The following is a 25,202-nucleotide window of genomic DNA, read 5'->3' on the forward strand; positions in this document are numbered from 1 at the left end:
CATCTGGGTAACCGGTCTTGCAGAGGAAGGATTGACACTAGGGGTCAGAAAAACCTGTTCTTGTCTGGTGTTTGCCACTTACCGGTTATGTGACCTTGGACAAGAGACTTATGGCTTTAAGCTTGAGATGACAGAGGGATAAATAAGTATAATGTTGCCGCCTCGATCTACTTTTCAGGGCTTTATAGATTGAAGTGAAACTGTACTTTATAATATCCAAATATAAGGCATTACCATTGTTAATATCATTGTAGCCATAGGCATATTTCATTCTTCCGTTCCTATTTTATTAGTCTTTTAAGGAATCGCATGATGTTCTTAGATGGAGTGGGCAACCTGGTCTCTTTCTTAACAGATTCAATTTCAGATCATTAAGGAGGAGAAAGAAATTGAGCCGTGCCTTTGGGCACATCCTGGCAAAGTAAAAAGTGGCAGGATTTCAGTGGGATAAGGAGGAAACCGTGAGACGCGTCACTGGCGTAAATTTATATTTGGAGAAAGGATCCCTGGAAAGGGGGGTCTCGGAGGACATGGGTGATTTCTAAAAATGAGTACAGTCAGAATGTGCTTGTAGTTGCAAAATGTTTTCTCACGTGGTTCAAATTCCTCACACGACCCCAAACAAATAAGCCTTGTCAGCCATGTGTCTCCTTCATCCACCGTTCAACGCTTCTTTACCTACAGAGAAGAATTCAGAACGTATCTTACGCGGCCAAGGTAAGCAAGATGATCATTTCAATATGCTCAAGCTTGAGGTCAACGATAGCCAAGTACATAAAAATTTATTTTTGTTTTAATGGATTGATGTCTAATTAGCTGACCAATGGGGGGTAATGCTAATAGTACCAGATAACTCAAGTAAATGTTATTTAACAGCATGGGGCTCCAGTAACACAGGAACAACCTTCTAGGCATTATATCATCTAAGCCCAGGAAGCCCCCCTGTGGTGGCAGCATTGCATTATTTAAAATCAGTTCATCATGTTCCCCACGGGTATTGGCCACCTTTCGAAACTGTCTCTGGTCGTGAGGTATTTGTGCCTGCGCTGTGATAATGAATCTCTCCTATAATCTCCAAAACTCATGCAGATGATGTTTAGAGATTCCAGAAGAAAAGAATGCCGAGGGATTCTCCTCCCTGCTTAATCCCTGATTAAATAAAATTAGATGGTATAATTGCATTAATTTCAGAGTCCACGATACCTTTATCAAACATCTTTTCGTTTTATAGCGTGGTCTTCTGTTGTCTTATTCAAGCAGGGTTTTTGTTTTTTACATTTTCATAACATTTTAACCTTACTGTATCTTCTATAAGATAACCACTACAGAAATTTGTATAGGTGAAAAGGAAGATGAATGGTTAAGGAGGACCCAGTCCTGCGGGCTGTTCTCAGAGGTTGTAGGTCAGAGTTCATTGGGGGAGGAGGGTTCAGATTACCCAGTCAGGTGAGAGGTGAAGAAAGGCTAAAACACGGGACGTTAGATAGAGATAACCAGACATTGGGTTTCATTGGTATCCCAATGCTGCACATGTCCTACCTAAAACCTATGTGGATTTGTTCCAAGACTTGGGAATTCCCATAACAAAGATGTCCCTCCTGTTAGGCATGGTCCCACATACTCTGTCAATTCCCTCAGCTCCAACAAGAATCCCATCTCTCTCTTCCTTGCACAGATCTTCACAACTTGTAGATACTTTTGGTCCCTCCCCCCCCAAATTTAGTTTATGTTTAACTAGAGCACTCAATAACCCAGAGGAAAAACAACATAGTCTTGAGTCGTCCTTCAGTGAGAGATAGTCAAAAATACCTGTTTAAAGCATGGAAAATTCAAATCCTCCAAGGTCAGATGGTTCCCCAAACAAGCTATCAATTGATGGAAGAGGGTTCTGGCTTCCCCTGTGCAGTAGCCACTCCACTTTGAGGCAGTGGTGCAAAGGCTTTCTCAGAAGTTCCAGAACCCTGTGACCGGTACCCATCTCCAGCCATCTGCATCTAGCCCAGAGCATCCACTGTGCCTTCAGCAGTTTCTTTGACTGAATGATCTTCAAGGGTTAGTGAAGGTTCAAAAAGCAAGGGCGAAGGAGGGCACCGCGTACTGTCATTTACAACATTCGAGTCCTGCTTCGACTTACACATCTGTTGGGGGGGGGTGGGGGGGACCTCCAGTTGGGAGTGTGAAGTAGGGATCTTCAGAGAGGGTTACAGGAACTGGTTTGTTGCAAGGTACCTCTTGAGACTGCTGGAAGCACTTGAAGAGAACCTGATTTGTGTCCTGACAAATAGGCGTGAGGTGGTGTTTGGTGAAGAGACTGATCAGAATGACGAACATCATCCACAAAGGCCAAGCGCCTCTGACTGGGACGAATCATATGAGCCTCTTGGGCAGCACCAGCCGCGACCAGCACTCTGTGTGCCTCCAGCTGGTGGTGTAGTAAGGCTTCCACTCCATAGCACTGACCATACCACCGAAGACATTTTAGATGCTTGGGATAGACAGAATCCCAAGCGGGCTCTGCACCACCAGCTCAGAACCTGACGCCAGGCTCGAACTCCCAAACCATGAGATCATGACCTGAGCCGAGATCAAGAGTCAGATGCTTAACCAACTGAGCCACCCAGGCGCCCCTTCAAGGATATACTTAATGCAAAACTCCTGCCCCTCCAGACAAAGCTGTGAGCACGGATTCTGAGTGGTTGAACAAGACAGGGGCTCCTGAGACCTGGGCACTGCCGTGAACCTCCCCCGATTGGTGGACAAGACTTGGATCCGAATCCCGTTCATGCCAACATCTCTGCCACTGCACTGTGCCACGCCGCTAACCCTCTGGCCATGCCACCTGCTCTTCTCAAGCAGGTTTTATATCCTGGGGGTGTTGGTAGGTGATGGAGGGGTGGACAGACATACGTGTTCATCAAACGAGTACCGTTTCCACTTCTTTCGTTCGCCCGTTGCGTTTCTTGAGTTCTCTACTTTTTGCGAGTGTAGCATTCATCTTTGTGTAACACGGTGACAAGGGGTATATGAATGTCCCTACTCTCACAGCGGAGTCAATAATTGGTCTCGTGACTTAGCTGAATATTTCAAACGAGAGAAACAACCCTTCCTAGCTGAAAGTCTCAAGTGAGAAGACATACAAGAAGTGTGCCCATAAACATAAACAGAGGCGCCCACTCTCATACGTTACAGAGTTGTGTACGATTTATTTTACTTTATTTTCTTTTCTGGGCAGCTCTATCCAGTGACATCACGTGGATTATGTCTCAAAGGCCACATTCTTGTTTGAAAACCTCAACAGGAAATTCTGGGGTTGTAACCTGAGTTTCTAATTCTAACAGCCTGAGCTGATTTAGAATGCAAGTTCCTGACATCTAACCGATAAGAGGCCGGTTACCAACCGTTAGCCTGGGGCTGACAGAGCCCTGAAATTGTATTTCTCTATCTCATCTCCCAGTTGCTTACTAATTAATGGCCGTAAGGTTTCACCAGGTATAACTGGCCTCTGGGTACCTCCCTCTTTATTTTGGGGGTGAAAAGGTGTCCACTTCCGGATCCCAGCTCTGACGGGAGGAACATTCTATCTCAGAAACACTTGCATGAAAAATAGAAAGTATAGGGCGGGGGGGGTGGGGGTGGGAATGAATGTGAGGCCCAAATAAGCTAGGTCATAAAGACGTTAAATACTCTTCTGCCAGCCAAAAGTAATTATCATGAATTTAGAAACTATGAATTGAGGATTTGAAGGACTTACTGTTTTAATTTTAGGTGTTTGGGAAGTTTCAATAGTAGCTGCCTTTATAGCAGTAAGCTAATGGAAGTTAATACAAAGTGTGTTCTTTGACGTCTAGTTTGAAAAAAAAAAAGGAAAAAAAAAGATTAAACAAGATAGGAAATTATGTAAAATAGGTAAATATGCTTATTTCTTTTTATTATTTCATTTATTTCCATCCAAACTGTGCAGTTAGACGTTCTCTACGAAGTTTGTATGTGGGAGTGGCATCGGTGTTTCTTTTTTTTTAATTCCTTTTTTTTTTTTTTAACATTTATTTATATTTGAGAGACAGAGCATGAACAGGAGAGGGGCAGAGAGAGAGGGAGACACAGAATCGGAAGCAGGCTCCAGGCTCCGAGCTGTCGGCACAGAGCCCGACGTGGGGCTCGAACTCAGGAACCGTGAGATCATGCCCTGAACCGAAGTCAGAAGCTTAACGAACTGAGCCACACAGGCACCCCAATCAGTGTTTCATACAGAATACTGATTCATATTGTCTTTCAGCTTTAGTAGATCTTGGCAAGCCTGTCCTCCCTTCAAACGCATACATGCACGCACACCCACGCCAGCCCGCACACATGCATACACATACACACACACTTTCTTTAAACGTTTTACTTCCGGTGTTACCTTAAGCTCCTAAGCATGACAGCTTGGGAGCCCACTGTTAAGTGACATTTCTCCAGGTCACTGCTTCTGGTTACAGCTTCTGCCCAGAAAATAGGTTTTGCTGTGTTTTCCCTCAGCTCATCAGGCACAGCTTCCTGTTTGGCAAAAACAACAACATCCAACTGCAATGATTGAGGTCATTATAACATCTTGTTCAACGTAAGCGAAACTGAGTTCTTTTGAACACTGACTAAAGATCCGACGCTCAGGCTCAGTCTGGGAGAAGGGGAAATATTGACGGGTTACAGACCTGTGGAGTCTAATGAAAGAAAGATCAAAAGAAATCATTAGGGCTGGATTATGGATGTTGAGAAAGGATGGTATGAATGTGTACTGAGTTTTAATGACAGCAAGCTAAAGGTTGTTGATTAGAATTCATTATTCTAGAGAGTGTTACCAACCTTAAAAGAATGGTCTTAATTCCTGCCCCACACCCCTACAAAGAGGCAACCTAAAAATAATGATGCTTCAGTTGAACTCTAAACGCAGAACCAGAAGTGATTTTAGGTGAAGAAACTCTTAAGAACGAGTGAGAGGAAGACAGTGGTTTATGCTCCTCTCTCCCCGGGCTATGGGGCCAGTGCGGTATTTGGTGAGATTTCCTCAGGGGTGCAAGACCAGGTGGTTCATCCATCTTCTCAATAAGGTGGTGCCAGCCAGAGCTTTGAGTCACTAAGTCCTGTCTGGGAAGCAGCTGCTGTTCTTTTCCTTTTGTTGTGGTTGATCTCAACTAAAAAGACTACTTGATGGTAGAAGAAAACTGCAGTCCCATTTATTCTGATTATATTACGCGCAGAATTCTAAGATCAGAGGAAGGACCCCATGATTTCGAACGAAGAGGAATTTGCAGAGGTGAATGTGGAGGCTGGGCGCAGGGCTATCGTGAGTCAGCGCAAGACACATAAACACCGCTGGGTGGTGGGTGGATTGTTTCGGGTGGTGATGATGGGCCGTTGAGGGGGATGTCTCAAGGCTTTGAAAGCTGTCTTATCTGTATTCAAGGAAAAATATGAAGACCGTGAACAAGTTGCTTTCATTTCTGGGACCTCGGCCATCTCAGCTGTGGAGGTGAGATGAGTTCTATGATCCCGAAGGTCCTTCCAACTCAAGCGCGCTCTCACTCCAGCTCTTGAGTTATTTTGTAACCACAGAGCATTCTTATGAACCAACAACACGCGAGCCTTTATCACCTTAGAGCAGATTCTCGTTCGCTGGTGGACTTCCATGACCAATCACAGTTGCCATACAATTGGATGTTACTGCAGCCGTAGACCTGTGTATATTTCCTGTAGGGTTATTACAAAAAAATAATGTCTCTGTGCACGCCTCCATATTTCTTTCGTTCACATATTTTGAAATTATCACAGGGTCTCATAAATACCTTGTCAACATCAGTTTGGTCATAAAGTGATATCATGTAAGTGTTCCAAGCGACGTTGCCAGAGGTACCCTGTATGCGTTTTTGTGTGTATGTGCCCGTCCCCACGCACGTGTGTGAGCACCTGGGGTAGCACAGCCGTAGTGTCAATTGCGATGACATCAGAAATGAACTCCCAGACCTCAGTACTCTTCCCTTCCGATCCAGAATACAGGACGGCGGTCCGACCGGTCTGTGCGATCTACAAATCTGAAAAGATCCCTCCCGATTCCAGGATTCCAAATGATCTTAGGACCAAATGCCAAACTCTTGACACGAAACACAAAGGCAGCTCAACGCTGAAGCTGCGTTTACTTCTCTAGGCCGTGGGTCCACGTTTCTCTCCCACACAGTTTGAGTGCTAGCCGTGCCGACCCACTTTAAAATGCCCGAATTCTCCATTTTCTTTCCAGTGTTAAGCCCTCGTAGGGTCTGTCTCCCTTGACGGAAATACGCTTCACCTGCTTCCTTGACAGTCAACCCCTTCTGTTGCTTCAGGCTTCAGCTGGGTAAATTTGTCTTTCCATGAAGGAGAGTATAATTATTTCATAATGTCGGTTCTGCATCTGACAACAGAGAAAGAACCTAAGACTGTAAGTAATTGATTCATAGTTATTGAGCACCTGCTACTACTGTGTAAAAATGCCACAGGTGACATAAACAGGAACAAGATCCAGACCCCAGATTCCCGATTTGTGGAATATATACACACAATAGTCATAATGCAGAACGCTACCTCGGGAGTGCAGGCGCCGTGGTGATTTAGAAAAGCGGGTGACCACATTCTGTTGAATTCGGAAAACAACTTAATCTGACGTTATTCTAAGAGTTTCCAAACTCCATTGGCCCACAGGACCTTCCGCTCTCAAAGATACCCCTCAGTCTAAGCTTGGGTCATTCCGCAAGGATCAAGTGAGTGAATCCTAGACCCCCAAATTCCCATCAAATTACTGGTTTTCCGTGGCTTTAAAAAAGTTTGAAAGCCACAGGTGTTTTCTACTTGAATACTATTATAGTATGACATTAGCAGATACTCTCAAGTTGATTTTCACTTTCAAGGACATTGCTGGATATCAAATGCACGGTGTCTGTAGCAGAACTTGTAGCCCAAGTCACTGAAGCGAAATTGTGATTCGTCAGTTCATGGCCATGTGTGATATTGAGGCACCTCAGGAAACCTCACACTTACCAGGTGCATTCATTATTCTTTCTTCTCTTTTAGTAAAATTTCACAGGAAAGATATTTGTTGGAAATTACTGTACAACACTGTGATCTTTGAGAATGAGTCAATGTCCGATGTTAATTGCAAATGTGTCGATACGGTGCAGTGGGAGTTTCGGTTTTTTGAAGCAGAGGAAAAAGGTACTGAGCTTAAGAACTATAAGCTCCAAAAATATCTGTGGAAGAAAAATGACATCTTAACTACAGTACTTTTTTTTTTCTTTCATCTGAATATGTGTTTTACCATATGATTTGAACTACTTTTAATTCCTGTCTTAATCCTGCTTCGTTGTGAGCTAAACTAAGCATCCTTCTCTAGGATTCAAGAGTTCACTGTATGAGGTAAATTAACTCTTCCAGTGCTCTGGGGTACCAATTAATGCCCCAGAGGAGGTAAATTACTAAATGGTACCCCGCTGCTCTAAGAAGACTGAATTTGCCTCAAATGGTTCACTTGCTCTCTGTTAGAGAGTAGATTACTCCCAATGGTTCTCTATAGGACAGGGTCCATTTTTAAATAGGAAATTAGATGCCCTATGATTGGCAGGCTAGACCTTCCCAAATGTGTCATAGGATAGTCATGATTAGATTACCAGAATCTATAAATGCCTGTAATGAAAGCTTGACGAGTCGACCAGTAAATGTAAGGGCATGGAACAGAATATTTAGAATATTTGAAAAGTTTGAAGTTTTGTAAGCATAGTGAGAACCAGATATTTGATTTTTATTATTAAGGTGGAGCCGTCTATCATCGTTTAGAAGCATTTTGTAGTGTAGTATCACACTAACATGTTACAAAATGGTGTTCATCCTTTTATTCACTAATAAAAGGACAGAAAAATGGGGGTGCCTGGGTGGCTCAGTCAGTTGAGCGTCTGACTCTTGATTTCAGCTCAGGTCATGATCTCATGGTCGTGGGATCAAGCCCTGCATTGGGCTCTGTGCTGAGCATGAAGCCTGCTTAAGATTCTCTCTCTATCTGCCCCTCTCCCCCACTCATGTGTTCTCTCTCTCTCTCTTTCAAAAAAGAAATATATACATATAGAAAAAAGATGCAGAAATGCAGAATATTTTTCACTCTAGCTTCCTTTGCAAATGGATTTTTAATGTTGCTTGAATACTCTCACTGCTTTAGAAGATACTTTTTCGATGAGTCTATTAGAAAGTTTTGCTTTATATGGAGGCAAAAACTGCTTTCCAATATCTTCATTTGTTCATCATTGCACAAATAGTCGTGAGTGCCTCGTACATGGGAGACCGTAAAGGGAAGGGCGGAATTCATGCCGTCTTGAACTGTGAGAAGAACAAACACAAAACCATGAACATTAAATTGCGATAGGTGATAATGAAGAAAATAAAGGAGAGTCCAGGGTCTTAAATACTTGGGGTGGGGAAAGTGGGGGGGGGGGTTGGATAACCCTAGGTGAGGCACCGTGGAATGTTGTATAAGAGAATAAGAAGTTATACTTACATTTAATCCTAAAGGTTGTGAAGGAGCTGCCTTTGAAAAGCAGAGGGGGGCGGGGTGAGTACGTGGGAAATGTGCTGCGACAAAAGAGATGCCGTGGGCCCCGTGATGAGACACAGGTGAACAAGGAGAGGGGTGGATGGGGGCGGGAATTGAGATGGAAGGAAGGGCTGGTGTCACCCCGGGCAGGGCCTTGTAAGCCAACCTGAGGAAGGCGAATGTCCTTTCAAGTTCAGTGGAAGAATGACTAAGTAGATGAGTGCCATCATCTAATTAGTATATGAAATAGCAATGATATTGAATATTCACAGAGCCCCTACTCTGTGCCAGACACATTTTTCACGACTCAGCACACACTGATATCTCTAATAACCCCATGAAATGGAACTCACGTAAGGCCCAGAACAGTTCCGTGGCGTCCAGAGTTGTCCAGCTAGCAAATTCCATCACTAGAGTTTAAACCTGAGCAGCGTATACCCTCACTAGTAACCACCCCTATTTTCCTAGCTAGTTAGCGACATCTATCTACTTTTAAAAGTTACATAAGCAGCATTAAACAGTGCTTAAGTGCATGAGAATAGATGAAGGTTTTTTGAGGACTGAGTTTATGTTTAAAGTTTATTTATTTATTTTGAGAGAGAGAGAGAGAGAGAGAGAGAGAGAGAGAGAGAGAAGGGGTGATCAGGGGAAGGACAGAGATGCAGAGAGGCAGAATCTCCAGAAGGATCTGGACTGCACAGGGCCTGACGTGGGGCTCGAGCCCACGAAACCATGAAATCCTGACCTGAGCTGAAATCAAGAGTTAGGACCCTTAACTGGCTGAGCCATCAGGCGCCCGGGACGGAGTTTTGGAAGAAGACCCAGGACTGAGCCCTGTGTGCTCCTGGCAGTATACACAGAATAGAATGATAAAGTAGCAAAGGCCACTGAAAAGCAGTGAGCCAGTAAGAGGGGGGCACTGCCGATGGAGAGGTGGTAGGGAACCAAGGTGGGTGTCCTAAGATGAAACGAAGGTCAGTCGTGCTTCGTGCTGTGGAGAAGTGAGTAGACATCTGTGCCTGATTAGATCACGAAAATCCTTCACGAGCAGGCCAAGAGAAATTTCACGGAGAGGCCTAAAAAAAAAGGCTGATGGATGGGAGTAAGAGTGAAAAAGATGAAGTCAAGATGGAATATATGGACGAATGTTTAGAATTCTGTTGGTGGAAGAGAAATAGCTAGAGAGAAAGATCGTTTGGTTCAGGGAGAACACACACACACACACACACACACACACACACACACATAAGGAAAGAACAACCAAGCATATGCACACGCTGATAAGAGAAAAGGGAGCCTTTGAACATGCAGGAGAGAAAACAATATCAATGTATAAGTTTCTTTGAGGAGACAAAGCAAGAGAAGATTCAGGGAAGAAATGGGAGGTTCAGCATTTGCTGGAGAAGGGATTGTCCTGATTGAGCGTGTGTGAGAAAATGTGTGTACTTTGGCCAGTGGAAAACTTTGGCCAGTGGGTTCTTGCTCTGCATTGAGAAAAAGGCAAATAGGGGCGCCTGGGTGGCTCAGTCGGTTCAGCATCTGACTCTTGATTTCGGCTCAGGTCACGATCTCACAATTTGTGAGGTTGAGCCCCGCATCGGGCTCTGAACTGACATTGCAGAGCCTGCTTGGGATTCTCTTTCTCTCTCTGCCCCTTTCTAATTCTCTCTCTCTCTCTGTCTCTCTCAAAACAAATAAAAAAAAACATTTAAAATTGTTTAAACAAAGAAAAAGGCAAATAATTAGAAATATCTGATATTGTTGATAATGGGCCTCCATCTATACTAAAAGCTTCACATAGGTTATTTCAATTAATTTTCAGAGAACGCTTCTCAGAAAATTCTCAGAAAAAAAAATTAATTTTTAATTAACAGCTGACGGAACTGAGACTCACAGGAATGAAGTGACGCGCCCCAAATCACAAATCCACTCGTTGCTAGAGCTCAGAGTCTGGAGGTGATCAGCCTGGCACCAACATCTGATTCCAGAGCTAGAAACTGACTTCCTTAGTCCCTAGTAGTGAGAGGTGAGGCTCAGAGAGCTATCCCAGCCTTTCCCAGTGTATGCACCTGTTCACTGACAGGCCTCAGTGTTCTTCCTCCACTCCACCCGATTCTCCTGCTTTAGAGGCAGGAGGCATTTTAAAGTAAAATTACGTGAGTGTGTAGAGTATGAACTTTATTCACTGAAAATTTAGTGGAATTTGGGGGAGGGGAGGCTGTAAAGGTTAAAATCTTAAGAATCCGATATAATTGTTTCTCAAGACAGGAAAACACAAAGTCAAAGAGAACTCTTCGTATCACTCGTGTAAATTTTCCTAATGCAGACTCCATGTATATACAATTAGTTTAAAAAAAGCATTTTCCAAGTGGCTGATTAACTTTTAATCAGAATGCTAAGATGATTAGACACAGTCTGATTATGTCAGAAAAGGTGCAGTGCAAGACAGTGTTGTGCTTTTGGTACACATGTGCAATTTAAGAGGAAGTTCAATAATTTTTCGTGTAACAGTCCTGGTCAAAATTAGCAGCGGCAGTTTTCCAAAGGCTGTACGTGTGTCTGTTAATATTTCCTGTATAACGAGAAAGATTTCCAACTTTGACATTTTTTCTAACAGAACGGCTGTCACCCTTAGAAGCTCTTAGAGTAAAAATGCTAAGAGGAATTTTAAATTTCATATTTTAAGGAAACTATCTGTTTTCCATTCAGTCTTACTATTCATTGTATAGTTTCAGTCTGCTTATAGAAATGCAGTATCCTGAAGATTTTTTGCTTGCTTATTTTTCCCCAACTCTACTATGCACCATTTAATATGCACATCTTTTACTCCAGCCCATGGTGTCCACACAGACATCAAACAGACCTTCACACGTGGAACCCAACAGCACCTCAATTCAGATCCTGCAGACTGTGCATCTCTCTAAGGAGACTCCGAGTGTCCCATAGGCTCATGCACCTGCCCCTCAAAATGGCGGTCAACTTGATCATACAGCTTGTCTTCGTTTCCCTTCTTCCTTTTCATTCCCTCGTTCCTCACACAGGCTCCCCAGGGTGGCTTTCCCAAATAAGCTAAGTGCGTGGCCCAGGCTAACACACCGGCAAGAATTAAATTTCTATCGTAGAAGCATAAAGAGAAGGTACACATATCTTTTAAGTTGCACATCCATGTGCCAAAATAAATCTTACTTTGTTAAAACGTTCACACACAATTTTATTTCAGTGTTTTTCAGCTTTTTGTCTGGGTGTGTGATTTTTATAAGATAAATATTTTAGGTTGTTGAAGATCTAGGAATTTACCTCATTCTTTAAAATGAACTATAATATGGTAACACAGGTCAGTTATGTTCTGTTGTTTACAGCAATCACACGACCTGCAAAGGAATGAAATCCTGCCATTTGCAACACATGGATGGTTCTAGAGGGTATAATGCTACGTGAAATAAGTCAGTCAGGGAAAGATAAATACCATACGATTTCACTCATATGTAGAATTTAAGCAACAAAACAAACGAGTAAAGAAACAGACCAACAAAAAAGCAGACTCTTAAATACAGAGAATGAACTGGTACTTACCAGAGGGGAGGTGAGTGGGGGAAATATGTTAGAGGATTGGGAGTACACTTATCATGATGAGCACTGAATACTGTTTAGAATTGTCAAATCATTATATTGTGCTAAAACTAATATACTCTACTGAACTAATATTGTACTGAAACTAATATAGCATTGTATGTTAATTATACTTCCACTAAAATTTTAAAAGATAAACATAAAAATCAATCACTCATATGACCAGTCATGTTCCCTTTTCATGAGCCCATCCCTTTTTTTTTTTTTAAGTTTATGTCTTTATTTTTGAGAGTGAGGTTGAGGGAGAGGAAAAGAAAGAGGGAAAGAGAATCCCAAGCAGGTTCTGCACTGTCAGTGCAGAGCCCAATGCTGGGCTTGAGCCCACAAACCCTGAGATCATGACCTGAGCCGAAATCAAGAGTTGGACCCTTAGCCAACTAAGCCACTAAGTCCCTATGAGCCATTCCCTTTTTGGTACCTGACAGTTGACATGAAAAAATGTTTATTAATTTAATAATCCAACAGTAAGTCAAATGGGCTTCTCTCATCGGAAGTAGAAATGATAGGAAGCTTGCAAAATAATTGTTCCATCAGGCTAAGAATAAACATAATCCTGAGGACGAATTAGTCATCACACTATACCGCTTATTAAACATCTGCATGTGCTTCTTTCTTCCTGTGCTGAATACCCAGAAGGTCCATTCCTGGTTATAGGGAGTAAAAAAAGAATTCTTACGGTCTTCACCAGGGCTGTGCCTTAACAGGAGAATTAACACCTATGTTGTCTATAATAATGAAGATGTTTTTATTTTTGCTTCGATTTCCTTTTCATCGTACCATTGATGGAATCTGACCCAAAGGATGGGTAGAGAAACATAGGTGTAGATATGGATATATGGAGAGAGATTTCAATACTGACAATGTATATCCTGCTAAATTTAATCGTTTTCTCATACTTCTGAGACATAGTAAGAGTTGGAGCTGAGAATTTTTCTTAAAATAGTTTTTACCCACAGTATCAATATATGTTGTTATAAATACCAGAATAATGAATTCATTTGGATTTTTGTTATGTATTTCTGATAACGATTTTTTCTGATGAGGTTATTAACAACCTGAAAAACAATATATCTGGACAAGATAAGCCAGCAGCTTCGAATCCACCGGAAAGGAGTCTTGAATCACATTACCATTTAGACAACAGTAATGGGAAGCAAACCTACAGATACCATTAAAACCTCAAAGAAAATTCCTCCACAAAAGGAATTTTTGACATCAGATGATGGGCCCGAGAAGACCAAAGGGACTTGGGATGTGTGCTCAAAATTGGCCTTTCATGTGTGTTTATGTATTCAGCTTGTCCATCCATCAAAAGCTCCACCTGTCTTGGCGATATCGCCCATTATTTATTTATCTGCAGAGAGAGTAGAGTCTGAATTGATCTTTATTTCAGTCATGTCCTGAATGTAAGAATTGTGAAGAGCAGTTTGGAGCCAGTACACATCCTTTTTCTAAGAAAGAAGCTGTACTTCACGGGGATCTGGAGTCTTGAAGTTCAGATCTACTCTTGGAGAATAACATACAGTTCATAGGAAACCTCCTCCTGTCCCGCGCGCCCCCCCCGGTCTATTTTTAGACAAATGTGGACATTTCATCCAGTCACCTGATGAAACTAAACCTGATATAATGTTTCTCAGTTTTATCTTTCCTTGGAAAACTGTAGTTGATTAAAAATAATAATAATAATAATAATAATAATAATAATAAAGTATTTAAAAAGAGTTGCTTTGAGAACTGTCATCTAAACTATATAGCATTGTACGAGACCCAAGAAATGACAACCAGGATATTCCCTTGTCTACCAGTCTTTTGAAGGAAAGTGCATGATTTCTTTCTTCAGCCAAGGAGACCAATTGACAATGACTTCTGGTAGTGGTTCCTCACATTTATGGCAAATTTACTATGTGTCACCCATTGTACTACATGCTTTATATGACTCATCTAACTGAAGTCTGTGAAATGCCCTAGATACTTACTATTCAATCTATTTTAGGGGCACCTGGGTGGCTCAGTCGGTTGAGTGGCTGACTTCAACTCAGGTGATCATCTTATGGTCTGTGAGTTCGAGCCCTCCATTGGGCTCTCTGCTGTCAGCGTGGAGCCCACTTCGGGTCCTCTGTCCCCTTCTCTCTCTCTGCCCCTCCCCTGCTCATCCTCTCTTTCTTTCTTTCTCTCTCAAAGATAAATAAAAATAAACCTGTTTTAGTTAAGTAACCTACTCAATTTGTAAGTGGCAGAGCCAGTGGTGTTAAACATTTCATTCCATGCCTGTGTGATTCAGAGAACAAACCAACATGTACGCCTTTGGGATACTTATATACTAAACAAGCTCTTTAACGTAAGAACATAAAAAGTTGTACAGGACACTGCTCATAGATGAAACAGTGTATTGGGGATGATAACGAGATGGAAAAGAAGGATTTCACTCTTAGGAAGCCTGCAGTTTAGTAGTGGGGATAAAGCAAACCCACATGTTTGTAATAAAATGGTTCCTATCTTTGTAGCCTTAGAAGTTGACAAAGTTCTTTCAGGCATTTTAATTTCATTTCCTTGTATCCAATGTTTTCATCACTAAGCTCTCTATACCTCTCAGACTCTTCTATACATGGCTTGATTGTTTTCTTAGCCTTCACATAAATCCATTAAAACTTCAAGACAGACATGTTGATTACACCTTCCTTCTTAGTATTAATAAAAATGTATTAGTACTAAGTACATATGTACTTATATGTACTATGTACTTAGTACATAAAAATTTATGTAAAATATATATGAATATATATAAATGATGATTTCAACATCTTATGCGATGAAATGGAATATATTTGTCGTAAGTGTATGATTCAGTATAATTGAAACATTTATTGGCTTGGCACTGGTCATCAAAGAGAGCAGAGTAGGGACCTCTTGGCCAAAGTCCCCTACCCCCCCCTTCCTCCCACCTTCTTTTCTCTCATATGATGAGTAAGAAAGGTCTCTTCTTCCTCCAAGGCTGTGCCTTCCAAGTCTTCTCTGAATTCTCTCTTGCTTTGTGTTCTCAGTTATGTCCATATTATAGATGTCATCTTTCTCTTCTTAAACTCCAACCGCTCCCTTTCCCTAATGTGTCGTCATATGGACTGTATCCTTACATATGGTTGTGCTCATGTGTGTCTATGCCTGTGTGTGTGTGTGTGTGTGTGTGTGTGTGTGTGTGTGTGTGTGTGTATTCTCTCTTGACCCCCTGTCCCTCTCCTGCTATAGCTCTCTTTGTATCCAAGGGGGAAATTTTTCCTAGAAAGCATAAATGAATGGCTCAGATTTAAAGTAGGACAAAATACACAGCAAACTAATGTATACCTGGGATGTGGGCAACAGAGAACATATATATTGTAAGGTCAGTGAACTAGGGTATGAGCAAAGAGCTCAGCTGTGGTGTTCAGTCTAGCATTTAGAACTGGCTGTGCCATTTACCTATCTCTTTGAGATTGACCAAATCACACAAAATCCGTTTCTTCATCCGTAATAATAGCTTCCTCTGCTACTCAAAGTTGCAACCTCAATAAAAAAAATAAACAAAAAATTTCAAAAAGCCAATCTCTGTTAGAAAGCTTTACAAACTACGTGGACCTCGCCTGATACAAATATGAGATGCCATTGCCTTTCATTGAGATAAATGTCCTAGTGACTCCTCAGCATTCAGAAACAAATCATTCTCTTATCCCCAGTTTTGCTCATTTATGCAGCTCCCCCGTTTACCTAGAGCACAGGATTGCTATATTCCAAGTAACTGTCAGGGGGTATAATATCCAATTCACGGCTGCTCAGTTCATCAGGAGTGAAAAGTAAAACCCACGGATGCTTATCTGAATGATAAGCCATTCTTTCAAACTTGTAGACATCCTAAATCGTATTACTGGATTAAGCTATCCAGTCAGGAAGCCTGGAGAACCCATCAAGGTAGTGCCCTATGAAATATGTTTGTTTAATTTTTTTAAGTAACATTTGGAATGATAAAGTTATATAATATAAAAAGTTAGATTGTAGAAAAAAGAGAGCTTCCTGTGAATTGTTTCACTTTGTAATGGAAGGGTATTATTAAGTCTGTTACATGCCATCTGCTTCTACTGAAAGGTCTCAGCATCACAAATAGCTGGGCTTCGTCCAGAAATTGCGTGTTTAAATCTAATCATCACTCATTTGTATACGTGGCCGTGCCCTTATCACGTGAAAGGTGTATATGTGTCCCACCTCTTGCAGATACGCAGACTTCGTAGAATAAATTTTCATACATTTTTCTGAGCCCGTCTCATTCTTGATCTTAGCGTACGTTCCATACTGTCCTTTCCCTTTGGATCATTTTCCTTTACCAGCATTGTTTTTAATGTGTGTACACGTTTGTGTGTGTATTTTAGTGGATTATATATGCACTTGGTCAAACATCAAACAACCGGAAGAGGAACGCAGGGATCCCCTGCTATCTGAAATCAGAGTATTCCTATAATAACTTTCATGAGAAGCAATTGCCATTAACTTATAGGGAAAATTTTTTTACGTGTTCCTAGACCAAACAGTAACCTGTCTCAGGATTCTCTGATACCTTAAGACACATCTTGCTAACGAATGCACAAAATCAGTCGAGATTGTGTTTCTACACATTCTAACCAAAGGAACTTTCTGATTTTTACCCTTTCACTCCTTCTCTTTATTGGCAGTTATTTTTTGTTGTTTTACTAATTTTGAAGCCCTTTTCTTGTAAAGAAAATAGGGGTTCTGAATACATGATATGTATCCCAAGTTGCTGCTCATTTTTGACTTTTGCTTATAATGTTTTGATATCCACAGATTGCTAATATTTATTCTTTTTATCAGCATTGGGATTTTTAGTCTTTGGATTTGAGGTCATGCTTAGAAAGGCTTTTCCTAAATGACGACTTTTGCGTATTTTTATTCATTGTCATGTCTAAATCTTGCTAAATCTGGGATTTATTTTGGAGTAAGAAGTGATAGCTCCAACTTGGCCTGTATTTTGTCTCGTTGTTATTTTTCATCTAGGTGCCTTCCAGTTGCATAAAACCATTTACGAAAAACTCATCTTAATGATTTTAAGTGACATCATTATTTATTCATTAAGTAAATATTTATCGGGGCACCAGGGTGGCTCAGTCAGTTGGCGTCCGACTTCGGCTCAGGTCATGACCTCACGGTCCGTGAGTTTGAGCCCTGCATCGGGTTCTGGGCTGACAGCTCAGAGCCTGGAGCCTGTTTCGGATTCTGTGTCTCCCTCTCTCTCTGACCCTCCCCTGCTCGTGCTCTGTCTCTCTCTGTCTCAAAAATAAATAAATGTTAAAAAAAAGTAAATATTTATCCATTTTACCATGTTTTAGGACTTTATATTTTGTATCATCTATTTGCCTATTTATTTATTTATTTTTTAATTTACATCCAAATTAGTTAGCATATAGTGCAAAAATGATTTCAGGAGTAGATTCCTTAATGCCGCTTACCCATTTGAGCCCATCCACCCCTCTTACAACCCCTCCAGTAACCCTCTGTTTGTTCTCCATACTTAAGAGTCTCTTATGTTTTGTTCCCCTCCCTGTTTTTATATTATTTTTGCTTCCCTTCTCTTATGTTCATCTGTTTTGTATCTTAACGTCCTCATATGAGTGAAGTCATATGATTTTTGTCTTTCTCTAATTTCACTTAGCATAATACCCTCCAGTTCCATCCATGTAGTTGCTAATGGCAAGATTTTATTCTTTTTGATCGCCAAGTAACACTCCATGTATGTATGTATGTATGTATGTATGTGTATATATATATATATATGTGTATACATATGTGTGTGTATATATGTGTATGTATATGTGTGTATACACATATATGTGTGTATATATATGTGTATACACATATATGTGTGTATATATATGTATATATATATGTATGTATATACATACACACACACACACACACACACACACACACCACATCTGCTTTATCCATTCATCCATCAGTGGACACTTGGGCTCTTTCCATACTTTGGCTATTGTTGATAGTGCTTCTATACTGTTTGCCTATTTAGACACTAGCTCCAAACTGAATTAACACAATTTTAACATGTACTTAAATATTAAGTAGAGATAGTTATCACTCTTTAGTCTTTTTATTTTCCTTTTTTTTTTAATGTTAAACTATCCATTTGAATTTTAATGTCAGTTTGCTGGGATCCAAAATTTAAATAAATAAGACAACTGACAACAACAACAAACACTTTACAATATTTGTGTGGGAAAGTGTCAGTTCATAGAATAACTTGGTGGTAATTGTTACTCTATCATATTGAATCTTAACCTAAAATGGACAAAAGTCCATTTTTCAACACTTTTTTATATGTACTTCAGTAAAACGTTTAAAAGTGTCTTTACACTGATCTTACACATTTCTTGTCGAGTTTTAAAATATAATAGTTGTCCTATAAACAGTATTTTTCCTTAAATACATCGCAGCACTGAGTGTAGTATGTATATGATAACTAACAATTTCTGAAATTTTAATTTTGTACTGAACATTGCACTGAATTCTCTTATATATAATGATGATCTCTACTTCACTTGAATTTCCTGAGTAGGCGATCATACTATAATTACCATTATAACTGTATAATTCTGCTTCTCCCATTTTCTGTTACATCTACTGTTTTATCCTTTTGCTTGTATGCCCCATTTACTACCTATAGCAAAATGGGTAATGATAGTGGGTCGTAGTGGACTTTTTATAGAAATGCTTTTGCAACTTTGAAAACAATGTTAACGTGTAACTTTTTATATCCAGAGATAAACCCAAGTATCCTTTTTTTACTTGTATCATGTCAGTTATTTTGCGGTATTGTTTTTGCCATTCCTAATTTCTTTTATAACTTTTTCAAATAAGTTTTTGCCTACAGAATAGCAGACTGTGTAACATTTATAGGGAAACAAAAACCAAAAGGAAACAAGTCAAAATGAGAAAAACAAATGAAACATTTGAAACTTCTGGATACAAATTCTCTAGGGATTGATCTATTTTTTTTTTTTTAACTTATATGGTTACCTTCATTACCATTTCTTTACAGGAACAAATAAAAATTCATCACGTATTTGAGAGGCTTCTTTTTAAAAAAAAAATTTTTTTTAACGTTTATTTATTTTTGAGACAGAGACAGAGCATGAACAGGGGAGGAGCAGAGAGAGAGGGAGACACAGAATCTGAAACAGGCTCTGAGCTGTCAGCACAGAGCCTGACGCGGGGCTCGAACTCACGGACCGTGAGATCATGATCTGAGCCGAAGTCGGACGCTTAACCGACCAAGCCACCCAGGCGCCCCAAGAGGCTTCTGAATTGAATTTTTAGTTTCAGCAGAGTGATCACTTTTTTTTGCCCAAATGATCACCCCAAACTAAGAGGAGAATAAAAAAACAAAACATGAACTGTATCATAAACTTAGAAGAAAGTTGTAACTCTGAGCTTAAAGACTCAGAATGGGTGAAAGAGGAAGCCTAATTTTAGGATTTTCCCAATAAAGATAAGTGTAAGAGATCATTTGAAAAAAGGCTAAGGGATAGGAGACACCAAACAGAAAGTAATTTATTGGTAGTTTTTTGTTTTGTTTTGTTTTTTTTCACATTTGTATATGAAGGTGGTAGTTTCCCAGGTTCTCATTACAAACCGGGTTGAGTCAGGTGCCTCCCCTTTTTCCACCTGTCTCTGAGACAGGTCACCTGTGATCTGAGGAAACCATCTGAGAGGCTCTGGAGGGCAGGAGTGTAAGATAAAGACGAAGATAAACATGCAGAGGAAAAGAAAAATATTAAGGGAAGTGTCACGTTGAACGGTACGATGGCTCACTCCATTCTACTTCAGAAACATGAACTACATTCACAGGGCGATTAGATCCATGCTGGAGAAAAGCTATTCCACTGAAGACATTTGGGGATCTTCCACAAGAATATAAATAGCAAACTGAGCGCCACAGTGAAACCGTGAAGTCAGCAGGACCGTCTTGTGTATCTCAGAATTTTTATTTCACTATTCAGTGCCTCACTCTAAACCAGAATATCCTTAGGCATTCGAAGAAAGCCTCGGACATAAAGGAGACACAGACTGTAAACACTAAAACAAAAGGATCTTAAACTCACACACATACACACATGCACAATTTAGGCAGGAGGAGCAAGCATTAAAAAACCCAGGTTTATCCTTCAGGGAGTAATATGGTCTTCTAGTATGATGACTGGTGATATGGATGATGTGACATGCAAAATTCATGAATACAAGCATCAGAGGTATGTTAGAAAAATTGAAGCCATCTCCCATAAAATAAATAAAAAAGATAGAGATACGGGCACCTGGGTGGCTCAGTCTGTTGAGCATCCGACTCTTGATTTCAGCTCAGGTCGTGATCCCAGGGTATGGGATGGAGCCCTGTGTTGGGCTCTGCACTGAGCGGGAGCCTCCTGAGGATTGTCTCTCTCTCCCGCTGCCCCCCTCCCCCGCTCGCATTCTCCAAAATTACAGAACAGAACAAAACAAAAAGATAGAGATGGACTGTATGAGGAAAAGACAAGTCTTGGAGTATTAACCCTAAAAGTCAAAAATCTAAGCAATTATTTAGGAAGAAGAAACCAAATGGTGGTGAGAAATTATACAAAAATATATATATATAATAAAGAAAGTACCAGGAACTGAAAGACATGCATCTCCAGATTTAAAACGTCACTGAGAAATTTCCTTTGACTTGAGAATAAAGCGAAGACCTGAAAACGCTTTCAGAATTAAAAAAAAAGAAAGAAAAGCCCCATATAAGTTATCTGGGATTGCGTCAGAACCACCATCCTGAAAATCAGATGCATGTGGAGCAAAGTTTTTAAAATTTTGAAGGAAGTGGTTTTCAGTCACCTCATCAAATAGGCATGAGAATATATTAAATATATTTTCAATTGTGCGGGTTTTTTTCTTTTTTTTTAATTATGTACTCTTTCTTGTCTGAGGATGTACTTTTTTTTAGTTTTTAAATATTTATTTTTCAGAGAGAGAGAGAGACAGCGTGAGTGGGAGGGGAAGAGAGAGAGGGAGACACAGAATCTGAAACAGGTTCCAGGTTCTGAGCCATCAGCACAGAGCCCGATGCGGGGCTCGAACGCATGAACTGTGAGATCATGACCTGAGCCGAAGTTGGACGCTTAACTGACTGAGCCACTCAGGTGCCCAGAGGATGTACTTTTTTTAAAAAAGGGATGCAAACCAATAAAGAAGAAAACAAAACAACTGGAGTGGTTGCTCCTGGGGAGCAAAATGGAAAAAGTGGGAAGAGGTAAAGAACTAAGGTTTTGTTTACATTTTAAATCAAATTTAACATTTAAAGCTTTGTGCGTGACTATGAAGAAAATTGATTTTATTTAAAAAAAATGTTTATTTATTTTTGAGACAGAGAAACAGAGCATGAGCAGGGGAGAGGCAGAGAGAGGGAGACACAGAATCCGAAGCTGGCTCCAGGCTCTGAGCTGTCAGCACAGAGGCTGACGCAGGGCTAGAACTCATGAACTGTGAGATCAAGACCTGAGCTGAAGTTGGATGTCTCACTGAGCCACCCAGGTGCCCCGACTTTATTTTTTTTTAATGTTTATTTATTTACTTGGAGAGAGAGAAAGGGAGGGAGGGGCAGAGAGACAGGGAAAGAGAATCCCAAGCAGGCTTCACCCTGTGCAGAGCCTGACGTGGGTCTCAAACCCATGAACCTTGAGATCATGGCCTGAGCCAAAACCAAGAGATGGACTGAGCCCCTCAGCGCCCCAAACTCTACTTTAAAAGTTTACACTCTAAACAAGGAGTTAGCTGGAAATGTCTAAAATAGAAATATCTAAAAACACAAATGGTAAATAGCCTCCAAATTTAAAATATTCCTGCAGTGCACAGATTTTACTAGAACTTAATTCACAAATAGTAGCAATCTCCAGAGACGTAGATGTGTATATTGTCTTTTCACTAAATCTGCTATATCTGCTTGTTGCTAAAAGATCAGATTATCCCTATACATACACAAAAACACTAAAATGGTTAGGAAAATGGGATGACAAGATAGTCACAAGAAGCTGCATTATCATTAAAAATTCACTTTAGCTGAGAGGAAGGATTTAAGGGAAGTACATATCCTTAGTACGAGACCTTTGATGTAGTTGAATAAATGTGTACCTGATGTGACCCGAGCCTTTTTCACGGATGCTTTACAATACAAGCAAATGTGCCGGGCTCCTCATTAGAGATGTGGGAAATTAAATAATGTGTTTTACTTTTTCCTGAAGCATATCAAAATGATCAAACAGAGGCATACTTTGAAATCTGTTTGTGGGCCGTACCATTCATGTGCATGAAAGCAGCCAAGACTTCAATATTTGTGGTTTTGGTTTCTTTTCAGGGTCTTTTCGACAATATTATGACGCTGCAAATGGGATATACAATGAGCGTGACTGTTCAACTCCAGAATTTATTTTACATCTTACAAAGTCTTATTATCAGATATTCGTGCTTATCTGGCAGCTTGAAAGTGCCTGGTTCCGGGGAACGTATGGCCAAAGAGTTGTTCAGATGTTATTTCAGCTCCCCCCCACCAAAAGACACACATCGCCTGTGTTCACCCCGCCTTTTAAAAACACGCTAACAAAACCAAAACACGTCCTGTGGCAAATTCGTTTCCCTCCTTTTACTTTTTAAAGAATGTGTTCGTTCGTTCATTGCTTCTCTGTCACCAGACTGTCTCGTGAATATCCCCTCAACCATTGGTTGACTTCCCCTGTTCAAAGGAAAACAGTGGGCTCCAACCAGAGTAAACCCCTGTGACACCTGCAAAGACCCCGGGGAGACCAGAGCAAGTCTCATCCACAGCAGGATCAGGGATAATCTTGCAAGCCAGAGCGCTCGCTGGGTGCCAGGCTCAGCCTGGTCGGAGAGGGATTAGCCTGTGCCTTTTGCTATATGTGGCGTGAATCGTGTTCATGCCTTGGGAGTCTCCATCGGATCACGGCCTTACGCTTTGCAGACGGGAGACTAAAGAAAAGCTGTAGGCATAAAAAAGCTGACAGTTCCCCTTCTCCAAATTTTAATCAGTCATTCCTACAGTTCTGACAGATTTTCTCAGGTTTTTTGGCATGCCTTCAGTGAGGACCGATTGCTCTTATGAGGAAAACCAGACAATGAAATGAATGGGTTTTTTTTCCCATGTAAGTCAGTTCATTTAAACTTCTTTGAGGGTACAGATCTGGACTTTTATTTTATTTGGGACCCAGTGCAGGACCTTGGATTAAGGTCGTCTGGTGTGGTTCTTATAAGCTCCTCTAATTCACTGTCACCCACATTCCGTTCATCCCCCCTCTCTCCGCCACTGACCCACGTGGAGAAACTCCCCTAGACGTACCCAACTCTTCATCTTTATTTTGCTTCACCTGAACAGATGACGTTTGCTGAGGAAAGTCATACAACATGGTTGACTGGTTTAACTTTCAGGGGCACCTGGGTGGCCCAGTCAGTGGAGCGTCTGTCTCTTGATTGTACCTCACCAGGGTCGTGGGATCAAGCCCCGTATTGGGCTCCACACTGAGCGTGGAGCCTGCTTAGGATTCTTTCTCTCCCTCTCTCCCTCTGCCCATCCCCCATTTGCTTGCTCTCTCTCTCTCTCTCTCTCTCAAATCAAATCATGAGCATGTCCTACCAAGTTGACACTCAACCTCGTCAGGCAATGTTGCTGCCTCTTCCTAGTGAAACCGACTTCGCACTCTCTTGGTTGACGGTCTCTCTGACCTTTTGGGTGAGAACAACACTAAGAGAACCAACGGCCCTCACCTGCCCACAACCTGATTTACAAATTTGCCATTACGCATATTCATAATCTTCTTCCCTTCCCTGTGGATACAGTTAGATAAAAGGGGGAGGGTTTCTACTTCAAGTCCCATTCTGTTTGTTCTGCCAGTCCCTTACCCTCTCACCATTGTAAGGGTTTAATCTTCCCATTACTCCTTTTCCGTATCTGCAATGCTCAGCTCTCCTCTACATAACCATTCTCTTCAGGAAACAACATGGTTATAATTATCTCTCATCCATAAAACAAAGACAAGCAAACAAAGAAGAAACTGTTGAAAACCCAACTCCTTGCTTGCTACCGTAAACTTTCCGTTTGCTCTTGATGTAACGAAATGTCTTATAAGTGTTGTCTATATTGACTATTTTTTATCTCCCCCTAATTTCTTCCACACTCATTGTTCTTTTGTTTGTCTAGCTTATAATGAAAAAGGAAATAATTTGTTTCAAAAAGGAAATAATTTTAAAACTCTAGGTTTTTCCTCACACCACATGACTAATCTGACACCTTTATAGAGTAATGAAACTCTGAGGGGAAACGGCCCGGCTCTCTCCTTGAGCTAACATCCTTTCCATTTCGGTTTATGGGCTGTTGACATAAAGCTCTTTTGTTAGTGTTACCAGCTACCCAGTCCAACAGATAGTAATGTGCACCCATCTATCTTACTTTGCGTCATTCAATACCGTGGAGCGCTTTCTCCTAGACAGGCCTATGACTCCACACGCCTCATTTTCTTCCACTCTCATTGGCTCGACCCCATCAGGGTTCTCTTCTGTCTTTCTCCTGTCATCTGCATGCCAGGTGCCTAGTACTAGGCTTGTTTTATTGTCTATTTACTTTTGCTTTCAAATCTGTCAAGTAACTTTAAATACCACCTGCATGTTGATGATTCCCGATTGTATGTCCCTGGCCCCAGTGACTCCCCAGTGTCTGGCTGCCTACCTGATAAGTTCCACTGGATTGCCAAATAGGGCTCCAAGACATACTGTGTCCAAAAGACAGCTCTTGCCCACCTCCGCCAGTCATTTCCTGCCACTCTCCACAGCACCCCTGTCATCCTCTCTCTCCGTTTCCTAAGCCTGGTAAATATTATCTTCATCTACTTGTTGTTCAAAT

At 41.0% G+C, this 25,202-nt stretch overlaps 1 pseudogene; it reads right to left on the bottom strand.

Annotated features, from left to right (window-relative positions):
- Nucleotides 1–1,868: 1,868 nt before the first annotated feature.
- On the bottom strand, nucleotides 1,869–2,995 carry LOC116737957 (annotated as a pseudogene).
- Between the last annotated feature and the right edge of the window lie 22,207 nt (nucleotides 2,996–25,202).

This window comes from Lynx canadensis, chromosome A2 (assembly GCF_007474595.2).
Source record: "Lynx canadensis isolate LIC74 chromosome A2, mLynCan4.pri.v2, whole genome shotgun sequence".
Taxonomy (NCBI): Eukaryota; Metazoa; Chordata; class Mammalia; order Carnivora; family Felidae; genus Lynx; species Lynx canadensis.